At 38.5% G+C, this 19,148-nt stretch overlaps 1 non-coding gene across 1 annotated transcript; it reads right to left on the reverse strand.

Annotated features, from left to right (window-relative positions):
* Positions 1–1,298: 1,298 nt before the first annotated feature.
* Positions 1,299–1,405, reverse strand: LOC121207632 (small nucleolar RNA R71). The gene has a single exon (XR_005902723.1). It is a non-coding gene; the product is annotated as a small nucleolar RNA R71 (small nucleolar RNA).
* Between the last annotated feature and the right edge of the window lie 17,743 nt (positions 1,406–19,148).

Consider the following 19,148-nt stretch of genomic DNA (forward strand, 5'->3'; position numbering starts at 1 on the left):
TTATTAATCGTATTGAAATTCTAATTAATTGACACAATATTTAATCAATGAATGTTTAATCTTCTAAGGTAACTGAGGGTTGAATTAGCGATGATATTAAATGGTAAACTAACCTTGCATAACTTGCAAGATTATTGTGATTAAATTATTTCTTGTAGGTATATATTATTATCTCATTTAATCTTTTACTTGCTTATTAAAATTAATTAATTTTTTGAATTGACATAGTAATTTGTTCAAGAGATTAGTTAATTTAGTAAGTTTGTATGTGCTATAGTTAATAAATTACCAAATTGCCGTGAATTTATTCGTAACAACATGAACATTGTTTTGATAATATTAACTTAAGAAATATAACTAATCTAACACAATTATGTCATCTTGATTAAAATAATCTTTTGAATGCGTGCATTGAAACTTTTATTTTATTTTATTTTACTCAGTTAAATTTTATTTTTCAATCACTTCCTCAAAATCAAAATATTTTTAATCACCAAAGTGTTCAGATATCATTTTATAAATAATTTCCTTAAACTGTCCATGTGGCTATGATAACTCAACATTTACTTGTCACTTTATTACTTGTTGCGATTGTGTACACTTGCACATTTTCGTCACTCCAAGTTTTTGGCGCCATTGTTGGGGATTGTTTTAAAAGTCATTATTTACGAATATTTTAATTTTTCATTTTAGTTTATTTTTCGATTTAATTTTAACTTTGTTAATTTTTTCTGTGTTTGTTTCAGGTTTTTATGAGTATTGATCAAATTATCGATTTACTCCTCGTAGATCCTAAAATTGAAAGAACTTTTTGACAATGAAGAAGACAGGCAGTTTAAAGAAGGACAGACGGGATGAACTTCGAAAACCAAAATTAAGGAAACAGAGCAAACCCTACTCAAAATCCTATCCTTATCGCTGATGATAGGGATAGAGCTCTAAGACAGTATGTCGTGCTAGTGTTTCATGATCTTAATCCAGGTAATAGGAGACCTGAAATCAAGGCACAACAATTTGAGCTGAAGCCATTCATGTTCCAAATGCTTCAGATAGTGGGTCAAGTCAGTGGAATGCCTACAAAAGATCCTCACATTCACTTAAAACTGTGTATAGAGGTGAGAGATTCTTTTAAGTTAGCCGGAGTACCTGAAGATGTACTACAATTAAAGCTATTCCCATACTCGCTAAGGGACGAAGCTCGAGCCATGTTGAACTCATTGCCACCACATTCCATTACCGTATGGCAAGAGTTAGCAGAAAGATTTCTTGTGAAGTACTTCCAACCTAGAAAAATTGCTAAGTTGAGGAACAAGATTACTACCTTCCAACAATTGGATGATGAGTCCTTGTATGAGGCATGGGAGAGGTTTAAAGAACTATTACGAAGATACCCTCATCACGGAATCCCTCATTGCATCCAATTAGAGACGTTCTATAATAGCCCGAATGCTCACATGAGGATAGTAGTGAACACTTCTGCTAATGGTGCTCTCTTTTCTAAGTCTTATAACGAGGCTTATGAAATCATTGAAAGGATTGCCAGCAATAACTATCAATGGCCAACCAATCGAGTAGCATCAAGAAGACGAGTCATAGGAATACATGAAGTGCATCCATTCACTTCTCTTGCATCTCAAGTATCTTCAATTGCCTCAATGCTTAAAAATTTTATGACTAATGAGTTTAATAATTAAAAATACTAAAATCATTAAAAACGTGTAACACCCCTTACCCTTATTCTTTATCGGAATAGGGTACAAGACGTTGCCGGACTTAAACTCAAGCAAACATACAAAATCGGGCCATAAAATTTCATTCAAATCGAATTCATTCATACATATGCAAATTGTCCTTTATATGGGCCTACGAGGCCCAAAACATACATTGGGAGTGGCTTGGGGCTAAACCAAAAACTTTAGAAACTTTTGGGAAACTTAGAATATTTTTATCATGAAGCAGGACCACACACCGTGTGGGTTAAGGGACACTCTCGTGTGGCATATCACACACCCGTGCTTCAGGCCGTGTCCATCTTAAAGTGCATTTTGTTTATGACATCATCATTAAATTAAGGTCACACGGCCAAGTCACACACCCATGTACTTAGGTCGTGTCCTCCACACGGCTCTGAAACATGCCCGTGTGGTGGCTACTAGACATTTTGTTCTGCCAAAAATTAAGATGCAGGGGACACACGGCCGGATTACACACCCATGGGGGCAGACCGTGTGTCACACAAGGCCTAGACACACGTCTGTGTGTCTACCTGTGTGGAAAAATTAAAGGCTATTTACCAAGCCATTTGTCACCCTTATTCACACATACACTCACATCAATTCAAAGGCATAAAACATAACATACTTAGGCAACCAAAACATCCACAATTCAACAAGCATTCATCACTAATAACATAACCCATTACATACACACAATCACAAACCACATCTCAAAGACATAGGTACATGCATAATCATATGGTCAATGTAAGCCATCATTCATGGCTATACACAAATTGGACCATAACCATTTTAAGCTAACACATTTGGCCACATTAACAATGACATAATTAATCAATAGACCAATACATGTCATAAACTTAAAATACTTGCATTCACTTATACCCAAATGATAACTTGATAGTGTGATAGCATCTCTGGCGAACTCCAACCCGAGCTAGCTAAATTAACCTATAAGAGATAGGAAAGGAAGGGGAGTAAGCAATAAAGCTCAGTAAGTTCATATACAAATAATAAACAACTGTTAACATTCATTTACTTTATCCATCCATAACAATACTATTATTACAATTTGCATTAAATCTCAAGATTACAACTTATTCATTCATAGTGCTTACTCTTTTAACTTATAAACACCATTTACATGCCTTGGCATTAGCCTAGCCACCATAGTCTCCCCATTATAACATATCACATTATTTAACAAGTTATTTTCATCCTCTTAATAACATGCACATTATTTATGAGTAATTTTCATTTCAACATATAGTTCAACCACCTTTCACTTGTCTAAGCTCGTATCTTACTATATTCTCATAATGGCTTTATTCGGCAATTATGCATGTCTTTCTTTTTCCTCATATCCAATGAAACACAATTTAAATAAATAAACCATACTATATCACAATTCAATTAGGCTCATAAACCTATCACAAAATCATTATCAAATTTTATCATGTATCCATTCATCTTAAGTGTAAATCAATATTCATGAGGTTATCGATATTTCTCAAGCATAACTTACTCGAATACATTCTTACAAAATGTTCATCACACACCGAGCTCATTACTCATGAGTTGTTGTAGTACTTGTACCATCTCGTAACATATTTATACTTTTTTCATCTCATCATTGATATACCCGTTGAACCACTCGAAATACTAAAGGATACTAGGAAGTCTTGCACATAAGTGCCTCATACGTAGCCAAAGATACCTCATATCTCATAACACATGAAGGCTTATTCTCGAGCTACTCACGAGTCTACTCACACAAGCCGTCGGTCAGGACGTAGCTACACTGGCTGCTCACACAAGCTGTCAGGTATTCGCAATACATGCCGGACTACCCAGCCACCGGTAGGACATACAAGACCAGTACCCGAAACCACATAAACATATATCACATATCTCATGAGCTCATAAATCACAGGGTTCCTAGTGACATGTGACTCATATCCTATTCTATTCTTAAGGTTCAAACTAGATTTTTCACACTTATCAGAACTTGTTAATTGTATCCATAGAATTAATCATTCATTCCATACATTAACAAGCATTTAAAATATTTAAAATACAAACTCAATAATGCACTATTCACATACGAACTTACCTCGATACCAATATGGCAAAAAGGGACCTAACCGTCAATTTCTCGTTTTTCCCTCGTTCTAGTCCGAACCTCGTTTTCTTTGATATATAATATCACATTTAGTCTATTTATTAGTCACATTATTCAATGTGATCCAAAAATCACATTATTAAAAAAATATATTTTTCCCCTAAAATTTCATATATTTACATTTTAGTCCCTAGGCTCATAAAATGAAATTTCTTCAATTTTTTTACTACCCATGCATAGCCGAATCATTTTCATGCTTATAGCAGCCCACATTTTCCATTAAATCAGATTTTAATGCATTTTATAAATTTTACAAATAGGTCCTTTTATGCATTTTCACCGAAAATCACTTAGTAAAAGTCATTTCTCTAACCATAAACATGCATTTTCTACCATTAAACATCAAAATACACATATTTGTCATGGTTCAAAACCCTATACTTTAACCATATCTCAAATTAGTGGTAGAAATAGATAGATCTTGTTACGAGGATTTCAAAAATGTAAAAATCATTAAAAATAGGGCTAGAACGGACTTACAATCGAGCTTGGAAGCTTGAAAAATCCTATCCATTGTTTCTCTATGCAAGTTTCGGCCAAGGGGTTGAAAATGGATAAAAATTGGCTTTTAATTTTGTTTTTAATTCATTTTAATAACTATGTGACCAAAATGCCCTTAATGAAAAACTTTGGAAACATGCCTAATCTAACACCCTTAACCCGGGTTCGACGCCAACATTGGGTACGAGGCATTACCATTCACAAATCACATATATACGTACAATTCAGATTATACGAGCCCGTTAAAACTTAAAACTTTTTCAAACTTTGTCTAAAACTTCTTATCTTGGGCCTACAAGGCCCAAAACACCTCTTGGAAGCTACTTGTAACACCCCTTACCCGTATCCGTTATCAGGATAGGATTCGAGGTATTACCGAAACTTTACACTTTCAGTATACTAACTCGGGTCACAAAATTTCATTTGAATTTAAAACTTTTCAATCATGAACATCTCGTCCCTTGTATAGGCCTTCGAGACCTATATCAAATCGAAAGGCAATGTGGGAAAAATATGGGCACGTTCGATTAACCTTGGGCTCCTCAGAAAATTTTCATTGACATAAACGAACACACGCCCGTGTAGGTAGGCTGTGTGGACTCACACGCCCGTGTATCTTGGGGCACGCCCATGTCCTTCAACCGTGGGCAACACTGACTTATCAACACGGCAATGGCACACGCCCGTGCTTCCTGCCCGTGGACGAAACTATCATTTTAACACGGCCATGGCGCACGCCCGTGCTGCCTGTCTGTGTACAACTTTGAGCTAAAATTTTAAGTGCAGGGGACACACGGCCATAGCACACGCCCACGGGAGGGAACCGTGTATCACACACGGCCTAGACACACGCCCGTGTGTCCAACTATGTGAACTTTATTAGGCTATTTTCCAAGCCTTTATTCACCCCTTTTCTACTACTTGTGCCTAGTGGTTACCAAGTTTAAGAGAAAACATAATTTTACGCTTGTAAATAATCTTAATGAAAATAGTTGTATGGAAACCTCATATCATTGGTTTCATACATAAATGGTTATTTCCTCTTTAGAGTCATGGGTTCCCATGTTACATTCATCCATCCGAAATTGGCTCATTCATGTGACTCATTGCCAATTGATAGCAACCCATCATTTGTAATTAAAACCATGCATAAAATCGTAGGTCATAACCTACTTAAATTAAGCCAATTTTCATGGCCATATACAAAGAAATAAACATATTTTTGCATGCCTTCACTTGGAAAATCAAATGACACATATAACAAAATACTCAAAAATATTATACATGGCATTGAACAAAATAAACAGAGTCTTTATACCAAAGCTTATTTAGTTGATAGTGTGTTGACTCTCCAATTTTCTTCCAGTCCTTATGAGTTCTCGAGCTCTGCGAGACAGGGAAAAGAGAGGGGTAAGCATTTACATGCTTAGTAAGCTCAAATAACTGGAAGGTAAACTTACCGAGTAATTAGCATACATCCATATTTAAATCATGAAATCATCAATTATGAAACGATTTCCTATCATGTGCACTCAATCAATGAGTTAGTTACATAACAAAATGTCATGTAATTTATGTAGATGAGCTCATCATTCATCATCTTATTGACATACATCATATTAATCCCGTTGAGTTTCTAGGAAATCTTGATGGAATACCCATTATCTGTCAATTCTTATGAATGATCATTTCACATATATGCACTCCCGCAAATCTCACATCTCATGGCAGGATTACCAGTCCAGGCTAAATCCTTCATATTACGAACTCGTAAGGTGATGTTGGGATTACCAGTCCAGGCTAAATCCCTTATAGCGACAAACACCCTTAATGAGCTCGGACCTAAATTACTAGTCCAGGCTAAATTCAGACCCTAATCGGATCACCCGTCCGGGCTAAACCCATAATGCACACATATTCTTCGGGAGGCTTAATCATTCAAGGAAAACTCATCCGAGGTATATTCCTTTTCATACTTGAGATCACGGATTACCCATCCAGGCTAAGTCTTACTGCAACACATGCAGGATCTCAGTTCACATGTCAAAAAGGGTTTGTCCATCGAATTCCATTTTTCAACCTTAACCGAGACATTTTTACATGTTATCATCAAATATGCATTTCTACGATATTCATGCCAATAATAAATACAATCATCATTGCATTCATAAATCATACAATTATACATATTAGGGGTTTACTTTAAGTTATCCGAACTTACATTGGTATTCGTTTCAGAGATATGTTTTGGTTATTCCGAAACCTTGCATTTACCACGATCGACATCTGGAATTTGTTCCTTGGGGTCTATATCAATAAAATTAACTCACTAATACACTACATTATGTATTTCAAGTTTAATATCTACTTCCGGTCCAAATGGCCATTTTGCCCCTAACCTTTTACATTTTTACGATTTAGTCCCTAGGCTCGTATAATGAAACACATGCACTTTCGATCTTACCCAAGCCTAGTCAAACACTTTTCCTTCTTATGGTAGCCCACATTATCCATTTTTTCTCATTTCTACCACACATTTACATCTTTTACAAAATAGTCCCTACAAAAGTTTTTCATGAAAATCAACTAGGAAAATATGTTTAATTCACATTCATCTTTCATATTCCTCCATAATCCATCAAAATACAAGCAACTCATGCATGGGTAAATTTTGAACCCTAGCATGAAATATGGGTAGAAATGGAGAGAGCAAGCTACCGGTATTTCAAAAATACAAATAGCATGAAAAACGGGGCTTGGGAGCACTTACTATTGAACTTGGAAAGCTTGAAACCCTAGCTATGGAGAACTCCAAATTTTCGGCTAGATGGAGGAGAAAAATGGCTGATTTTGGCTTGATTTTTCCCATTTTAATTCATTAAAATGATAAATGACCAAAATGCCCTTATGCCCTTTCTTTAAAATTTCATCCATACAAGCCCATTTTTGTCCAAAAATTTAGAATTTGGACAAATTTCTCTCCAAGACATTCTAATTCATAATCTAAAGCAATTTCATATAAATTGCTTCTAGAAATCAAGTTTTGCAATTTATTCAATTTAATCCCTAATTTCAATTGAACACCTTATACTTAGAATTTCTTCATGAAACTTTAACACTTGCTTATACTCATATTCTAGGCCTCATAATAATCATAAAATAAATATTTTGATGTCAGATTTGTGGTCCCAAAACCTCTATTCCACTAGGCCCTATTTCAGGATGTTACATTTCTCCCCCCTTAAGGACTTACATCCTCGAAAGTCTTACCAGAAAATAGATTCGAATATTGGCTTCTCATGGTTTCTTCCGACTCCCATGTAGCTTCTTCAACACCATGTCGATGCCATAGAAATTTTACAAGAGCCATAGCTTTATTTCTCAACTGTTTAACTTCCCGAGCCAATATCTCAATCGGTTATTCTCCATAGGTCATGTCCGGTCGACTTTCAATCTCAGTCAGTGAAATTTCATGAGAGGGGTCTGATCGGTATCTCATTAACATGGATACATGAAATACGTCATGAATCATTTCCAGTTCGGGTGGCAATGCCAAACAATAGGCTAACGGTCCAACTCTTTCGGTGACCTCGTACGGTCCGATAAATCGTGGACTCAGTTTACCTTTCCGACCAAATCTCAATACCTTTTTCCATAGAGATACTTTCAAGAATACTCTATCTCCAACTTGAAACTCAATTTCCTTTCTTTTCAGATCAGCATAAGACTTTTGCCTATCTGATGCCGCTTTTAAGTAATCACCTATCACTTTAACTTTTTCTTCAGTTTCTTTGATCAGATCAACTCCATGAATTTGATTTTCCTTGAGTTCTGTCCAGTACAATGGAGTTTGGCACTTCCCACTATACAAGGCCTCATAAGGCGCCATTTTCAAACTTGTTTGGAAACTATTGTTGTAGGCAAACTCTACCAATGGCAGGTATTTTTCCCAACTATCCTGAAATTCAAGGATGCAACAACGCAACATGTCCTCAAGAATCTGAATCATCCGCTCAGACTGACCATCGGTCTGAGGGTGAAAATTTGTGCTAAAGCTCAACTTTGTACCTAAGGCTTCTTGTAACTTCTTCCAGAATCTCGAAGTGAACCTCAGGTCTCTGTCTGAAATAATCGACATTGGTACTCCATGTAATCTTACTATCTCAGAAATATACAAATCGGCCAATCTATCAAGAGGATAATCCATCCTTACTGGAATGAAATGAGCCGACTTTGTCAATTTATCCACTATAACCCATATGGCATCTTTCTTTTTCGGAGTCATAGGTAGTCCTGTCATGAAGTCCATGGTAATTCTGTCCCACTTCCATTCGGGGACCATTATAGGCTATAACAAACCTGAAGGCACTTGATGTTCAGCTTTAACTTGCTGACATACCAAGCATTTCGACACAAATTCAGAAACATCTCTTTTCATGCCGTTCCACTAGTACATCTTCTTTAAATCGTTGTACATCTTGGTGCTTCTCGGGTGAACAGACAAACGACTATTATGTGCTTCTTGCAAAATCTTCTGAATAAGTTCATTGTCTCTGGGTACACAAACCCTATCTCTAAACATTAAACATCCATCAAGACTAATTCGAAAATCTGACTCAACACCAGACTCACATTGAACTCGTTTTGCTTGCAAGTCATCATCATTAAGCTGAGCATCATGAATTTTCTGCAGAAATGTTGGCCTAGCCTCCAGCTCAGCCAGAACTAAACCATCATCAAGCAAAGTCAAACGAGTACGCATGGCTCTCAAAGCATACAGGGATTTTCTACTCAATGCATCGGCGACCATATTTGGCTTTCCCAGGTGATAGTCGATAATCAGATCATAATGCTTAATTAATTCTAACCATCTTCGCTGTCTCAAATTTAGTTCTTTCTGAGTCATCAAGTACTTCAAACTTTTGTGGTCTGTGAATATATGGCAAGTCTCGCCATGCAAATAATGCCTCCAAATTTTTAAGGCAAAAACAATAGCAGCAAGCTCTAGGTCGTTGGTTGGATAATTCTTCTCGTGAAACTTCAATTGCCTTGAAGCATAGGCTATCACCTTTCCATCTTGCATAAGCACACAACCTAATCCATTTAAGTATGCATCACTGTAGACTACAAATTCTTTTCTCGGTTCAGGTAGCACTAAGACAGGAGCTTCAGTCAACAATGTCTTTAAATTCTCAAAACTTTGCTGACACTTCTTTGTCCATTCAAACTTAACGTCTTTCTGTAGCAGCTTTGTCATCGGAGTCACTATCATGGAAAACCCTTTTAGAAACCTTCGATAGTAACCAGCTAAGCCCAAAAAGCTTCTAACCTCGGTTACATTCTTAGGCGATTTCCATTCGACAATTGCAGAAATCTTACTTGGATCAACTCGGATGCCTTCACCCGAAACTATATGACCCAAAAATCCAACTTCCTGGAGCCAAAACTCACTCTTGCTAAACTTAGCATATAGTTGCTTTTCTCGCAAGGTCTGCAACACAGTTCCCAGGTGCTTTGCATGCTCTATCTCATTTTTAGAGTAGATCAAAATGTCGACAATAAACACAACAACAAACTTATCCAAATATGGCCAAAAGATCCTATTCATTAGATCCATGAACACAGCTAGTGCATTCGTCAGCCCAAATGACATGACAAGAAATTCATAATGGCCATACCTCGTTCTGAAAGTTGTTTTTGGTACATCCGAGTCTTTAACTCATAGTTGATAATAGCTAGACCTTAAGTCTATCTTAGAGAATACGGTGGCTCCTCTCAACTGGTCAAACAAATCATCGATCCTTGGCAAAGGATACTTATTCTTGATAGTCACGTTGTTCAGTTGCCGATAATCGATACATAACCTCATCGAACCATCATTCTTCTTTACGAATAACACGGGGGCACCCTAAGGTGAAAAACTTGGCCTAGTAAATCCTTTATCCGTCAATTCTTGCAACTGTGCTTTTAACTCCTTCAGCTCTGTAGGTGTCATTCTGTACGGGGCAATAGAAATGGGAGTCATCCCTGGCACTAACTCAATACCAAACTCTATCTCCCTTTTAGGAGGTAATCCGGGTAATTCCTCCGGAAACACATCTGGGTACTCACAAACTATCGACACAGACTCAATCTTCAATTCAGTTTCCTTAGTGTTCAACACAAATGCAAGGTAGGCTTCGTATCTTTTCCTCATATATCTCTGAGCAACCATCGTTGTGATTAGAACCGGAGACGAACCCAATTCTCTTGATTCAACCCGTAGAGTCTTACCATCCGGGCATTTCAACTTAATGTACTTACTACCACAATTCACTATTACATCATGAAAGGCTAACCAATCCATACCAAGTATTACATCAAATTCATCAAATGGTAACAACATAAGGTTAGCCGGGAAACAACGACCTTGAATCGTCAAAGGACAATTCTTACAGATTTTATCAACAAGAACCGACTTGCCTAATGGGTTCGACACTCTAATAATATCTTCCGTATGTTCAACAGGTATGTTCATACCAGATGCCAATCTCATGCAGATATATGAATGTGTCGACCTCGGATCAACTAAAGCAACAACACTTATATTAAAAAGAGAGAAGGTACCCGTAATAACATCAAGAGCAGCGGCTTCCTCTCGGGCACATATTGCATACGTTCTTCTGGGGCTCGAACTTCTAATTTTGCAGTGTCTTTAGTCATAACTCAACTGCCACTAGCACTCCAAGGGTATCTCGGAGGTCTACCTCGTGGAATGGGAGCACTCGACTTCGGAGCTATTTCCTCATCTTTTTCAGCTCGTTCCAGGCAGTCTCTGAGAAAATGATCAAGAGAACCACATCTAAAACATGCGCCACTTTTCATTCGGCACTCTCCGAAGTGAAATTTGTTGCAGCTCTTACACTTCAGTTTTTTATCATCTACACTCTCCACACTAGTCACCATCGGAGAGGAAGATTTTTGACCTCGTCACTTAGAGCTTCTTGATCTACCAGAATATCCCACTGACGAAGTGGAGCGTTCATGTTAACTTCTGGCTTTCTTCATGGAGAACGAGAGTGTTTTATAGCTAGGCCTCTTGCTCGCAACTCGAGCCTCTCTCTTAGCTTGTTTTCTTTCATTATTAAGTTCCTCGGCCTTCTTGGCTCGATCGTCCAATGCGGCAAACTCTCGTATTTCCAAGATCCCAATCAACAACTTGATGTCCTCATTCAGGCCTTCCTCGAAGCGTTTACACATTTCTGATTCAGTTTGGACCCATTCAGTTGCGTACTGACTTAGTCATACGAACTCTCTCTCATACTCCGCTACAGTTTTGTTCCCTTGTTTGAGTTCCAGGAACTCCTTTCGCTTCGAGTCCAAAAACCTTTAGCTAATATATTTCTTCCTCAACTTTGTTTCGAAGAAATCCCAAGTAATATTTTCTTTCGGCACTACCAAGGATACGGTCTTCCACCAATTGTATGCAGTGTCCTTCAGAAGGAACATAGCACACTTCAAACATTCTTCGGGTGTGCATGACAAATCATCTAGCACCCGTGTAGTGTTCTCGAGCCAGAACTCGGCTCCTTCAGCGTCATCATCAACCTTCGCTCTAAATTCCTCAGCCCTATACTTTTTAAGCTTATCTACCGGGGCTTTACCAATTTTTACCGATGCCATACCTCATGACACATCCTCATCAGTTTGGTTAGGGGGCAGGGGAGGTCTCAGTATGTTGGGGCGATTTCTCAAATAATCCCCAAACCATTCATCCATCATATCAAAGAAGGCAGCTCAGGCCTCTTCTCGGCCTTTTGACATCGACCTTCTACTACTACTAGATACAGCTTGCTATACGGAAGCTGGAGCATGGCTCTCGGCTCCCTCGGACTTATCTTGTGCTTCATTGGAAGACATTTACTATATTCAAAACAATTTAAACAATTAGGAGACGTCACACTATCAACATTCAAATAATGGCATGTATAGCGAACTTTAACATCCTCTACGGTAGTCCTAGAACCGACTAAACTGTAGCTCTGATACCAATAAATGTAACACCCCTCACCCGTATCCGTTATCAGGATAGGATTCGAGGTATTACCGGAACTTTACACTTTCAGTATACTAACTCGGGTCACAAAATTTCATTTGAATTTAAAACTTTTCAATCATGAACATCTTGTCTCTTGTATAGCCCTTCGAGACCTATATCAAATCGAAAGGAAATACGGGATAAATACGGACACGTTCAATTAACGTTGGGCTCCTCAAAAAATTTTCCTTAACATAAAAGGACACATGCCCATGTAGGTGGGTCGTGTAGAATCGCACGCCCATGTATCTTGGGGCACTCCCATGCCCTTCAACCGTGGGCAACACTGACTTATCAACATGGCCATGGTACACGGCCGTGCTTCCTGCCCGTGGACGAAAATGTCATTTTAACACAGCCATGGAGCATGCTCGTGCTGCCTATCTGTGTACAACTTTGAGCTATAATTTTAAGTGCAGAGGACACACGGCCATAGTACACGCTCATGGGAGGGAACCATGTGTCACACACGGCCTAGACACACGCCCGTGTGTCCAACCATGTAAAATTTATTAGGCTATTTTCCAATCCTTTAGTCACCCATTTCTACTACTTGTGCCTAGTGGTTACCAAGTTTGAGAGAAAACATAATTTTACGCTTGTAAATAATCTTAATGAAAATAGTTGTATGGAAACTACATATCATTGGTTTCATGAATAAATGGTTATTTTCTCTTAAGAGTCATGGGTTCCCATGTTACATTAATCCATCCGAAATTGGCTCATTCATGTGACTCATTACCAATTGATAGCAACCCATCATTTGTAATTAAAACCATGCATAAAATCGTAGGTCATTGCCTACTTAAATTAAGACAATTTTCATGGCCATATACAAAGAGATAAACATATTTTTACATGCCTTTACTTGGAAAATCAAACGACACATATAACAAAATACTCAAAAATACTATATATGCCATTGAACAAAATAAACAGAGTCTTTATACCAAAGCTTGCTTAGTTGATAGTGTGTTGACTCTCCAATTGTCTTCCAGTCCTTATGAGTCCTCGAGCTCTGCGAGACAGGGAAAAGAGAGGAGTAAGAATTTACATGCTTAGTAAGCTCGAATAACCGGAAGGTAAACTTACCGAGTAATTAGCATACATCCATATTTAAATCATAAAATCATCAATTATGAAACGATTCCCTATCACGTGCACTAAATCAATGAGTTAGTTACATAACAAAATGTCATGTAATTTATGTAGATGAGCTCATCATTCATCATCTTATTGACATACATCATATTAATCCCGTTGAGTTTCTAGGAAATCTTGATGGAATACCTATTATCTGTCAATTCTTATGAATATTCATTTCACATATATGCACTCCCACGAATCTCACATGTGACAGCCCTAAAGTGACCCTAGTCGGAAAGTGGTCTCGGGGACTGCTAGACCGAGTCACCAAATTATTTGAATGTGATAATTATTGCCTAAAATATGTGAATATAAATGTGTGAAAGTTTTAAGTTTCGATTTAGTTAATTGCATGTGAATTTAGTTGATAGGACTTATGTGAGAAAATTTAGAAATGTGCTAGGCAAATGCAAGTGGCCTAATAGTGCATGTAATCAAAGGGGTGGACTTGCATGTCAATTTCCCCCCATTTAAGTACTAGTGGCCGGCCATGACAAGGGATGATGGGCAAAACATGTCATGAAACATGTTGTGTTAATGGAAAAATAAAATAAGAAGCATGGGCAATAAACTAATAAGAAATTGAAGGAAGAAAACAAAGAAAAAAATGTGTTCATCATTCTCATGCATGACCGAAAAAAAAAAGAAGGGAAAGGCTTCATACTTTAGTTCTTCTTAGCCGTGTAGAAGGGGGAAAAGGGAAAAAAAAGAGAACACAAAGTCTTTCTCATTTTGTTCTTCTTGGCCGATTGTGAAGAGGAAGTAGGGAGGGAGGCATTCGGTCATCCTAGGCTAATAGCAAGCTCAAGAGCTTAGAGGACCAAAGTTGGATAAGGGGAAGGAAAAAGTGATCGAATAGCCGTCGAAACCGTTCGACAACATCCGAGGTAAGTCTTCGAGTAATGACCCTACTTAAATTATATTGAAATGATTAGTCATACTATGACGGATAGCCGAATGTGCATAGAGACTATGTTATAAAGCCAATTGAAATCATGCTCTTTGTGTGTGGCTATTGAGCCGAAATTGGAAAGGTTTAATAAATGTTTTGTGTTTGAGCCTTAGTAACGAAAATGAAATATGGATGTGTCATGATTATTGATATATGTGTGCATGAGCATTTGAATGATATCCGGGCTAAGTCCCGAAGGCATTTATGTTAGTGATTTTATCCGGACTAAGTCCCGAAGGCATTTATGCTAGTGATTTTATCCGGGCTAAGACTCGAAGGCATTTGTGCGAGTTGATATATCCGGCCTAAGACCCGAAGGCATTTGTGCGAGTTGCTATACCCGGGTTAAGACCCGAAGGCAATTGTGCTTGTGGTTATATCCGGCTAAATTCCGAAGAAACTTGGGTTTGAAGGTGAGCGTTTTGTGCTGTAATAAATTCAATTAATACGCTTGAAAAACCCAAACGATAAGGTATGTTTGCATGTGCATCGGAAAAGTCGATTCGTTTTAAATAGTATTCGTTCAATCGACTAACGAACTTTCGGCTTTTAGATAGGTTGATACCTTGTGTGTGTATATGTTGATGAAGTGTGAAGTAAGTATGATTATGAGAATGTGTATTAATAAAGTGATTCATTTAGCTATGTGAATGTAATACTTTAGTCAAAGCCGATTTCATTACTTGAAACTTACTAAGCTTTAAAATGCTTACCCCGTTACTTTGGCTCTCTGTTTTATAGATTTTGTTCGTTAGCTATCGGATTCGGGATCATCGAAGTCAAAGTCATCCACACTATCAAAGCCCTTTTGGTACTCTTTTAGTTGAACTCTGGATATGGCATGTATAGGACTACCTTTTATTGTTTTTCAAGTACTTTTTGTGATGTATGTGTGTACAGCCATGCGAAAATGGCTCGTAGAAGTGGAGTATGGCATTAGACCATTTGTGTTTATGTATATATATATGGTTTCATGATGTGACTATGGACTGGAATGGAAGTGTTGGGAAAATGATCAGCCATTGGAATGGCTAAATATGATCATATGTGGACCTATGTATGACAAAACTCTAGTTGGTCCATGGTAACCACGAAATAGGTAAAGTTTACCTTGAAAACAGATGCTGACAGCAGCAGTGGTGTGGATTTGAAAAATCACTACAATTTGTAGGAATGGAATTAAATAGTGATTAAATTATGTAATCGAACCTTGATGAATCTATTTTCATATGAAAGTAACAAAACCATCATATGAACAGTATATTAAGAGATATTAAAGTTCTCGTGAAATAGGGCCAGAACGGTTTCTGGATCCCCTGTTTTGACTTTGAAAATTTACCATAAATTATCCAGAGACAATTAGAAGTCATGCCTTATATTTATAGATTCCCCTTGAAGTCTAGTTTCATTAGAAACAAACGGCATGAGTATTGAAGCTCTGTACAGGGAGATATCCAAGTCGTAATACGTGAAGGTCAGAGTTGTCGAACCCAGAATCAGGGGAGACTTTAACTAATAAACTGTACCAATTGGCCCAACCAAAAATTCTAGAAATAAATCCACAGATGGATATTTGAGTCTAATTTCAGGGAAAATTTACGGAATCAGTTTTTGAGTTTTGGAACTCGAGATATGATTTTTAAGGCGACAGTGACGCGGTTAGCCAGCCTGTCTGGAATTTTTTTTTAAATGGACTGTGAAAACAAAGTAATTAAGTCTGTTAGCACCTCGCGTTCGAATCCGGCAACGGTCTTGGGTACGGGGTGTTACAATTTTATTGGTATCAGAGCTACGGTTTAGTCGATTCTAGGACTACCGTAATACGTTTGGGTCTAGCTATACATGCCATTATATGATTAATTGATAGTGTGGTGATTTCTGACATTTGAATTTGTGTTTATTTATAGTAATGGATCCCGATCCCAACCGAGCGATAGCTGATGATGTGGAGAGTGTGGCGCCTGCTCCCGCACAAGGGACAACGCCGGTGGACTCTCAACCTATTGCTAGCAATCCGAATGATGAGGCTAGGCAAGCTTTTTATAGCGTGATGAATGATTGGTTCAACCAATACATTCGAACTAATACGGCTGTTCCACAACCTCCATTCCTGACTAATACAACCCCCGCACCTACAATACCTCCGGTAACTGACCAAATAAGGTCAAATAAGCCCCCAGTTGACAGAATCCGAAAACATGGGGCTACTGAATTTAAAGCTACGGATAGCGACGATGCCGAGCAAGCTAAATTTTGGTTGGACAACACTATCCGGGTACTCGATGAGCTATCTTGTACACCCGATGAATGCCTAAAATGTACTATCTCCTTGCTACGCGATTCTGCCTACTATTGGTGGAGTACTCTGACTTCTGTTGTGCCCCGAGAGCAAGTAACTTGGGAGTTTTTCCAAACTGAGTTTCGAAAAAAGTATATCAGTCAGAGATTTGTTGATCAAAAACGGAAGGAATTTCTTGAGCTTAAGCAAGGTTCTATATCAGTTACTGATTACGAGCGAAAATTTGTTAGACTTAGTAAATACGCTTGGGAATGTGTTTCGTCCGAGGCTATCATGTGTAAACGCTTCGAGGATGGGCTGAATGAAGATATAAAAATGTTCGTTGGAATTCTTGAAATACGAGAGTTCGTAGTACTTGTCGAGCGAGCTTGTAAAGCCGAAGAGCTTAGAAAAGAAAAACAAAAAGTTGATGTGGGAACTGGAGAGTTTCATAAAAAATCCTCGGGAAAGTCTCTTCAACAGGCATCGAAGAAATTTTGAGATGATGTGGGCCGGTCTAGAGGCACTTCAGGCCTTTTTAGACGAGATCGTGATCGACCCCCTGTGGGTACACGAGGCACTTCGGTCGCCAGTGTTGGGAATGAACGTCGAGACAGAACGGAGTGTCAGCATTGTGGTAAATGGCATTCGGGGAGCTGTAGGTTCCATGACCGCTCCTGCTATAAGTGTGGATCAGCTGACCACTTTATCAAGGATTGCCCGAGGTTGCCTGAACAAAATGTAAGTCAGAGTGGGAAACCAGGTGCTACTACTGCTCGGGGTAGACCGTCTAGAAACACGGGCAATGCTAGTGGCGGTCAGAGAGGATCTAGAGATGCTACAACCAGATCGGAGGCTCGTGCGCCTGGTAGAGCTTATGCTATACGTGCCTGCGAGGATGCTTCTTCGCCTGATGTTATTACCGGTACTTTTACTCTCTTTGATACTAATGTAATTGCTTTGATTGACCCCGGTTCTACTCATTCTTATATATGTGAAACCTTAGCATCCAGTAAGACTTTACCTATTGAGTCTACTGAGTTCGTAATTCGGGTGTCAAATCCCTTGGGTCGTTACGTGCTTGTGAACAAAGTGTGTAAGAAATGTCCCCTAGTAATTCGAGGTTCCTGTTTTCCGGCGGACTTGATGCTTCTGCCGTTTGATGAATTTGATGTTATTCTCGGTTTGGATTGGTTGACCATGCATGATGCGGTTGTGAATTGCAAAAGCAAGACTATTGATTTGAGGTGCGTAAATAACGAAGTAATCCGAGTTGAGTCTACGGACTTGGATGGGTTGCCAGCTGTAATATCCTCAATGTTGGCTCAGAAATATGTAAGAAAGGGGTATGAAGCATACCTTGCGTATGTACTTGATAACAAGGAATTAGAAAAGAAACTTGAGTCGGTACCAGTAATTTGTGAATACCCGGATGTTTTTCTCGAAGAATTACCAGGTTTACCACCTGTTCGGGAAATAGAGTTTGGCATCGAACTGGTACCTGGGACCACACCAATTTCGATAGCTCCGTATCGTATGGCACCAACGGAATTAAAGGAGTTAAAAGCTCAGTTGCAAGAGTTGGTGGATAGAGGTTTCGCTCGCCCGAGTTTTTCACCTTGGGGTGCACCAGTGTTGTTTGTGAAAAATAAGGACGGAACCATGAGGTTGTACATCGACTATCGTCATCTTAATAAAGTGACAATAAAGAACAAATATCCGTTACCGCGTATCGATGATTTGTTCGATCAACTGAAGGGAGCCTCAATGTTCTCAAAAATAGATTTGAGATCGGGCTATTATCAGTTGCGAATTCGAGATTCGGACATACCCAAAACTGCCTTCAGAACGAGATATGGTCACTACGAGTTCTTAGTGATGCCGTTTGGGCTCACTAATGCCCCTGCGGTATTTATGGATTTGATGAATCGGATCTTCAGACCATATTTGGATCGGTTCGTAGTTGTGTTCATTGATGACATCTTGGTCTATTCAAGAGATGAGACCGAACATGCTGAGCACCTGAGATTAGTGTTACAAATTTTACGGGATAAGCAGTTATATGCCAAGTTCAGTAAATGTGAGTTTTGGTTACGAGAAGTTAGCTTTTTGGGTCATGTAGTATCTGTATCGGGCATTCGAGTTGATCCGAGCAAAATTTCAGTCATACTTAACTGGAAGCCTCCAAGAAATATTACCGAAGTTCGGAGCTTCTTGGGGCTCGCCGGTTATTACCGATGATTTGTAAAAGGTTTCTCGATGATAGCCACACCAAT

The sequence above is a fragment of the Gossypium hirsutum genome, chromosome A01 (assembly GCF_007990345.1).
Source record: "Gossypium hirsutum isolate 1008001.06 chromosome A01, Gossypium_hirsutum_v2.1, whole genome shotgun sequence".
In the NCBI taxonomy this organism is placed as follows: Eukaryota; Viridiplantae; Streptophyta; class Magnoliopsida; order Malvales; family Malvaceae; genus Gossypium; species Gossypium hirsutum.